The sequence below is a fragment of the Poecilia formosa genome, unplaced genomic scaffold, assembly GCF_000485575.1.
Source record: "Poecilia formosa unplaced genomic scaffold, Poecilia_formosa-5.1.2 Scaffold2482, whole genome shotgun sequence".
Taxonomy (NCBI): domain Eukaryota; kingdom Metazoa; phylum Chordata; class Actinopteri; order Cyprinodontiformes; family Poeciliidae; genus Poecilia; species Poecilia formosa.
Window position 1 is genome coordinate 1 of NW_006802421.1, and position 7,291 is coordinate 7,291.

Here is a 7,291-nt window from a genome sequence, read left to right on the forward strand (position 1 = left end):
TGCATGCAGATCCACAGTCAAATGAGTGTTGAATCAACATTGATATAATGTCAGTTATGGTTGAAACCCTAACGTTGATTCAACATACAAGTCACCGACCACTTTCAATGTTGTTTCAATGTCAGCATTCAACGTTGATTCAATGTTTCTGGCTGACATTGATTCAATGTTGTTTCAATCATTCTGTGCTATCTGGGTAGGACTTTTTACTTAATCAAAATGACATTCAACCCTTGCCCATGTTTATATCGCAGAACAGTGGCTGACATGTTGCAACTGGATAATAGTAATAATAATCAGACTCTGTAAGCTATGGTAATTATGTCTTCCTCCTTACCTGTATGTCATATGTAAATAGGCTACAGCAATGAAAACATTAACCAAAAAATCTTTCAATGTTTTTATTTTAAATGTTTACTGAAATCTAGCAAAACCTTCAGTCCTTTTTTGTCACAAATTTCTGAGGAGAACTTCTCATGGTCTTCTTTTTTTTTCAAACACAAAAGTGAATGGCTCCACTGGACAATTTTCATCAGTTTCTCCATCCCAGTTCTTGAGGTCATGGAGAGCTTCCTCTGTGTGTTGAACATCATAATCCAGAACAGCAGGAAGTGTGAGCTGTCCCAAAAAATTCTCATTCTGGCACCATTGGGCTGCTGTCTTGCTGTCCCTCATGACTGTGCTGTCCTGCACAAAATAATATAGATTTGTGTGATTATTATCTTTATACCGTTCCCTTTAAATAGTAGATATTGGCCATTTAACCTAGATTTAAATATTTTAAGTTTTACCTCATATAAGCTAAATAATTGCAAAATTATTGTGTGCCTTTGTCATTTAGCCACGGTTTCAAAAACACATACATTGAAATACTTATTGAACATAATCATTTGTTTTTAATATCAAGTAACTGTTGAATTTTTTCTACCTTTTCTGGTGTTTTGTCTTTCACTTTATCTCTAGAAAAAAATAAGAAATAAGGAATGAGTCGGTAATGAATTCTTTCATACCCCTTGGTCTACTATATCTACACATAAATGTTCTTTACCCTGAATCTTTCCGGACCGTTTTCTGAAGAACAACCTCTGCTTGGTACCGGCAAAGACTCATGCTCTTTTGCAGCCACTGGGTCACAACCTAGAAATATAAATTTTCAGAACAGTTATTGTAAAATTACTAATTTCATTTTATTATCTGATCAAGTTACTTTAAAATTAGAAATAATTTTATTTATAATACATAAATCCAAGTATGTATAATACTGGTATTTATACAAGTATTATAGATATAAAAAGCTGATTCAGATTCAGTTTGATTCTGACTCAGTTGTTCATAATCGAAGTACTGATTCGAGTAGTTGTTGGTGCTGCGTCCCCACTGGCGATGGGGGGACAGGTTGTTCAGTTAGTTTGGGTGGTTTGACTCAGTGGATTGTGAACAGGAAGTAAATTTTTGAAAATGTAAGAAATGTTGCAATATTGGTCCAAAATCGAATGGAATCTACTGGACTATAAAGTGTGAAAACACACCAAAACTAATATAAAAGACAATGAGTACTGTATTATGCTGTGTTTAAATCAACAATAGTAGAAATTGTGACTTACATTCAAGACCAACTTCATAAATTTTTGATAAGTAGATAAGTAATACATTTATTTTAAACACATGATTTTAATGATGTGTTAACATCCTTTTTTAGCTAACCTCTGGCAGAATCACTTCTGTGATCATGTGTTGGTCAGCAGTTTCATTGCCAGGAACGCAAAAGATGTCTTCAAGTCGCATGATGAGGATGTCTGTCTGTAACAAGAAGGGATGCTGTTAGATCAGTCTGTTAGTTTTATGTTTATTGTAAGAACACACTTCAAATTTGGTATTTTACAATTTTGTATACAGCCTACACGTAACAATTGACTTTCAGTGATAGATATCAAAGTAAGTCATTACTTTGTATTGTATTTTCATATATAATTATAGATTTCTTCTTGTAACCAAAATATTGTTCAAAGTTAAAAAAAATAAAGTATGAGTATGAAGAGAAAACTGTGTAATGTCAAACTGTACAGACTTTGAAATTGCACAGCTTGAGATCCACTTTTCCTTTCAGTATTCTGACATTACTTTACTAATACTGTACAATGGTAAAGGCCATCCATTGATTTTTATATTGATAGAAGCTTTTGGATTATATTGCCTAAACCAGCAAATACATACCATCACATCATTAAATATGGTGTCATGGTCACTGTAGAATTTGCGGAGGAGTAGATCAAATCCTTTGTGTTTCCACATATACATCCTATTTGACAGAATATCCCCGGTCTGCAATTTCTTTTCCAGATCCTGCAAAATTTCATATGTAAGAACATTTTTTTTAATTTAATTAGTTAAAAGTTAATTATCATTTACATAATGCAAGATAATACCTTGATCTCTGAATCTGTAAGAATGTCTTCAGCTTTAGTAGACTGCAGAATCTTGTCACTGTTTAAGAGAAATCAATATTAGCATAACTTTGCAGGTGATGATACAACCCAGAAGTAAATGTATGTATTTTTCCTCTCAATTCCATTATTCTTCAAACCTAAGCATAAGTCCTTGATATTCATGTAATCCTTTAATTTTATGAAATCAATTTTAACATAAAGTTAGTAATTTAGCTTTCATTTTAGAAAATTGCATGGTCTGCACTGTTAAATTGCTTAAGCTGGTTTATTATAAAGTGCATCATAATACATTCAATCCTTCAAGCTATAATTCAAAATTAAGAGAAGTTTGATTCAATTACAACCACAGTTTTTACATGAGATAAGTAATTCTTACATATCAGGGTTTGCACTGCATCCACAAAAGAAGTCCACCTCATATTCCAGTCTTCTGGCAAACCAGCACACTGAAAATGCAACCAGTTTTTACAGGTTGTGCATTGTACCCAACGGTACTTCTTAATGTGTCCGTGGAAAAGTCTGAGAAGAAATAAAAACATAGCAAAAGTACATATTAAAGTAAGATTTTTAAAAATAACTTAAACATATCATTTCCTAATAACAACACTTCACATTTTTCAGAGTTGAATGTACTGTAAGACTGAATTCGTGCAACACATACAATGTTTTCCCTGTTGCTCGCTGAAACAAACACGTCCTGATCTTCCAGGCCAAACAATGCATACTTGAATCCGTGTCTCTCTGCTCTGTTTCTTGAAGTTTACTTTCCTTTTTTTCCATTACAATTGCTTCTTTTGAAGCAATTGTTGGGGGGAAATCCTATTTGGCAAAGACAAATGTTGCTTCACAACTTATTTCTTGAAGTAATGTGCATTACAGTGTAATGGATGAAAAAAAAAACACCTTTGGATCAACATTTTTCAACATTTCACTGGCATGATGTAGACGAAGAGTCCGGTATTGACTAAGTGTCAGAGGCTATGCACTGACCTTGTGACGTTGAACTTCATTTTCAACAGCCTAACAACAAAAAACATTTCTTTAAACCACAGAAAGAAAATTGTTATGGAAGTATTGCATAAGCAATGCAACTCACTGAACACACACAATTGATAGAATCCTGTTGCTTCCACTGTGGAGGAAATATTACTGTCCAACCTTGAAGACCACCAGAAGATCTGAACACATTTCTGAAAAAAACAAAGCTAGCATTTTAGGTAACCAATATCTTCTCATGAATATACAAATAAGTTGTGTGCATCAGTCGTCCTGTACCTGAGTAAAGCCATGTCGTCATCACTTATGTTTTTGTAAAGTGATAGGGAGTCATATATCCGGATCTCTTTGCAGCTGAAGTCAAAGACCTACAGGCCAAGCATGTTGACATTCATAAATTTCAAAATTTGAGATAATTTCTGCAAAATTATCTTAATAGTTACACTTTTTAAAGTTTTTGTTTTGCTTTGTTTAAATACTTTGTATGTATAAAGTTGTGAAAACTACCTAAAACACTTTGTGATAGCTCACCCAGAGAATGAAATGATTCCCAGTCTCAGGAGAAGAATGACCCACAATCCTCGGAAGGTATATTTTTCCACATTGCTTTAAGGTAACAAAAATGTAAAGTCATTTACATAAAAAACTGTCAATTGAATATATTAATATATTTAATAATTAATACATTGTTAATATTTCATTAATTGTTTTTTAATAAAGTAGTACTTACTGGTATCTGCTTCACAATCTGATCTCGGACAGTTCCATCTTTGGTCCACTCACGGTGCCATAAAATGAAGTCATATGTACCCAGGGAAGTACACTACAAAATTATAGCACATATTATCTTTAACAATGCCAACTTATTTTTTCATTTACGAAATGACTTTTCAATTCACCGTATTGTCTTGGGCCGCCAGTTGTGCTACTCGGTAGTTGACAGCCTACAATTAAGAGATATAATAATAGCAATAGCTCTGTAATAGCAATGGAGACACAGGAATAGTTAATTAAACAAAAACATGTAAGCAATACTTACATCATCTGTCAACCACGGCATAACCAATGAAGATTCTTCTAATAAATCTGAGGTGCACACACTGGTAATGTCTTTGATTGACACGGGAAATCGTCTCCTCGCAAGTGCAAACCGTCTGCATGATCTCTGGCAGACTCCATCCAGAACAGGAAGTTCACGTAATAAACGACACCATGCATACATGAGAGGTGAAGGACACCACCTTCAAATTGAAAAAAAAAATGTAATAAATAAACTGTCCATCACAATACTAACAAAAATGGAAAGTAAAAACCACAGACTCACCACCAGCTTTCTGCAGCTTCAGGAAAAGTTTAGGATAGACATCTTTAAAACATAGCAGTTCCTGGAGTCTATTAATGAGCTCTGCTATTGTCCCCTCAGATGACACACCCAGAGAAAGGCAAGCATTTTGAAGATCCTTCTTGGAATGCTGGCAATTTGAGAGATACGTTTTCATTAATAGAAGATAAAATTGTGAGTACTGTGCTGAAAGTGAAACACATAATGCACCTTTTTGGATTAGATGAGTTCCAAAAGTATGTCTTCGTTTATCTCTCTCGTTGTATGTGTGGTGTTGTCCTGTTTTTTTTCAATGCATTTGAATTTGGAAAAAAATTTCCAAATTTTTTGGAAATTTTTTTTTCCACAAAATTTCGGTTTTTGGAAGAACGTTTCCAACTCGGGTGTGCTGTCCCATCCAGGGTGCCAAAGTCGAGTGGTGAGTTGATGTGCTGAATGGATTCACAACTGTTGTTCCTTTAATGAAAATATGAATCATGACATAATTATTTAACTTCGGTAACATGGCTTGACTTAAAATAGTCTTTCATTAATATGACTTCTCTTTACTGCAGTTCTACACAGCAAATAAATAAATACCTGAAATGAGGGCATCTGCGATTATTGATTTGTCTACATCGGACCACGCCTTAACAATATCAACTTCAAGTTCCTTGTCAGAAATGTCATCAGGATTTGGTCTTTTAAATATGCCAACTGCAAAACAACAAGTCACTCATAATGCATGGATATATAACAATGTATCAACATACAAAAAGTGACATTAAAATTTAAGTTAATTTCTCTAAAAAAAATTCCCAGTACATACATACTTTCAAAACACAAAATCATAACTTTATCCAAATACTAAAATTTTTAAAATGTATGTTTGTCTTGTTAATGTACATGTATAACAAAAGTCTTACGTGGTATGTCAAAAGCCAGTTTCCAGTTTGCATCCGCTATTATTACCGGTGGGTGGTGTCCGCACTGATAACACGAGAAGTCAAATTTAAAGTTTGTCAGAGAAAGAAAGTGATGAAATGCCTTTCGAACAGTTTGATGATGGTATCTGTTGTCATTAAAGAAGGATAATGTCTCCAACATCTGTCCACTTGTTGACTTGTTCTGTGAGTAAACACAAATTTACAGACATAACAAGAAATTTTAGCTTTTAAAAATGAAAAACTCAAAAACAACCATTATTGATGTGTGGCTTTAATTTTCCTCACCGCCAGGCCTGACAGCAGAAGCTCACACAAAGGAAGCGTAAGAAGGACATTATTGTTGAAATTGTGAAAACCTGAAGTATAGTCTTGGAATCTCACAATGTTACCACAAACTGGGTATTCTTTTTCGGCAACTGAGATACCTATAGATTAAATTATAACTTGCATTAGTTTATAGTAAATACACAACGCAGCTGCCTGAAAATGCATACATTTATAGTAACATAATGTCACTTAAACAAAATGTGGCTTATATATCCAGAACAATGCAGAGGAACGCTTTATACTCACCTTTTTTGACATAACTAATGCCATAAACCGTGGCTTGTGAGGTGACTATCTTGGATGGACTAAGCTCTGGAGGGGTAGGTCCTGGACAGGATGGACAGGTGCTTTCAGAAGGCAAAAAGCATGGTGGTGGCACTTCCTCACATGTTCTTAATTTTATTGGTAAGTCCTGTAGGCAAGGGATACGCTTATGTGTATATATGTAGAGTCATTGAACATATTTTTTGTGTGGTCATTTTTTGCTCTGCAGAATATATGGTACTGTCTAGCATGTGAGTTTCTAAGTCTTCTATATCATCAATCTGCACATCAGACTGCATCATCACAGTGTTTGGTGACTCCTGGTAAATCCACCACATTGCCATCATTCTGTGAATGCAACGATGGGATTTTCCACTTCCCTTGCATTGGCAGTTCCATTTTCCAGCCACTGAATCAAAAACAACTCTTGTTCTTCCAAATTGACACCAGCTGTCAGTTTCATTTGTGAAGATGGAAAAAAAATACCAACGTTGAGGGACTTTGTTCTCTCCAAAAATCACAGGGAACACACTGTCTACATTGATGTTCTTAACTGCCAGATCAAGGTTTTCACATTTTGCAGCCCATTCTGATGACATCAAGCCTTTGCTAAGCATGTCCTGAAGTGAGGCTGACTTTAGTACTGCTGGTTTGACATACTGCTTGGCATGCTTTGTTCTTTCAAGGTGAACACATTCTTTCCCTGGATTACCTGACGACCATGCTATTTGCATGAACTTGCGGCATTGCTCCAACTCGCAGTCAATCGTTGGTGGGTTTGTCGACTTCATGACGTGAATAGGAAAAACAGGACTGTGGTCATGTTTTGGAGTCGCATATAGTCCGTGTACAAAGTCAACACAAGTCATCGGTGTCTTTTCTATATAATGCACATCCCTAATGTGCCTTGTTAAATTTCGGTATGTGCTTAACATAGATGTACAATGTGGACAGGCAAACTGTTCTGTTTTGGACTCCATGTTATCCTT

General features: G+C 35.0%; 3 long non-coding RNA genes across 3 annotated transcripts; all 3 read right to left on the reverse strand.

Moving 5' to 3' along the window:
• Window positions 1-435: 435 nt before the first annotated feature.
• Window positions 436-1,131, reverse strand: LOC107835433 (uncharacterized). Its single transcript, XR_001661248.1, has 3 exons — window positions 1,049-1,131; window positions 929-959; window positions 436-687 (listed from the first exon to the last, which is right to left on the reverse strand). It is a non-coding gene; the product is annotated as an uncharacterized LOC107835433 (long non-coding RNA).
• A 574-nt stretch (window positions 1,132-1,705) lies between these two features.
• Window positions 1,706-4,583, reverse strand: LOC107835432 (uncharacterized). Its single transcript, XR_001661247.1, has 11 exons — window positions 4,483-4,583; window positions 4,174-4,387; window positions 3,975-4,049; window positions 3,723-3,811; window positions 3,544-3,637; window positions 3,351-3,467; window positions 3,060-3,266; window positions 2,824-2,966; window positions 2,427-2,484; window positions 2,215-2,343; window positions 1,706-1,800 (listed from the first exon to the last, which is right to left on the reverse strand). It is a non-coding gene; the product is annotated as an uncharacterized LOC107835432 (long non-coding RNA).
• A 546-nt stretch (window positions 4,584-5,129) lies between these two features.
• On the reverse strand, window positions 5,130-5,888 carry LOC107835434 (uncharacterized). The gene is made up of 3 exons (XR_001661249.1): window positions 5,691-5,888; window positions 5,365-5,481; window positions 5,130-5,241 (listed from the first exon to the last, which is right to left on the reverse strand). It is a non-coding gene; the product is annotated as an uncharacterized LOC107835434 (long non-coding RNA).
• Window positions 5,889-7,291: the final 1,403 nt, after the last annotated feature.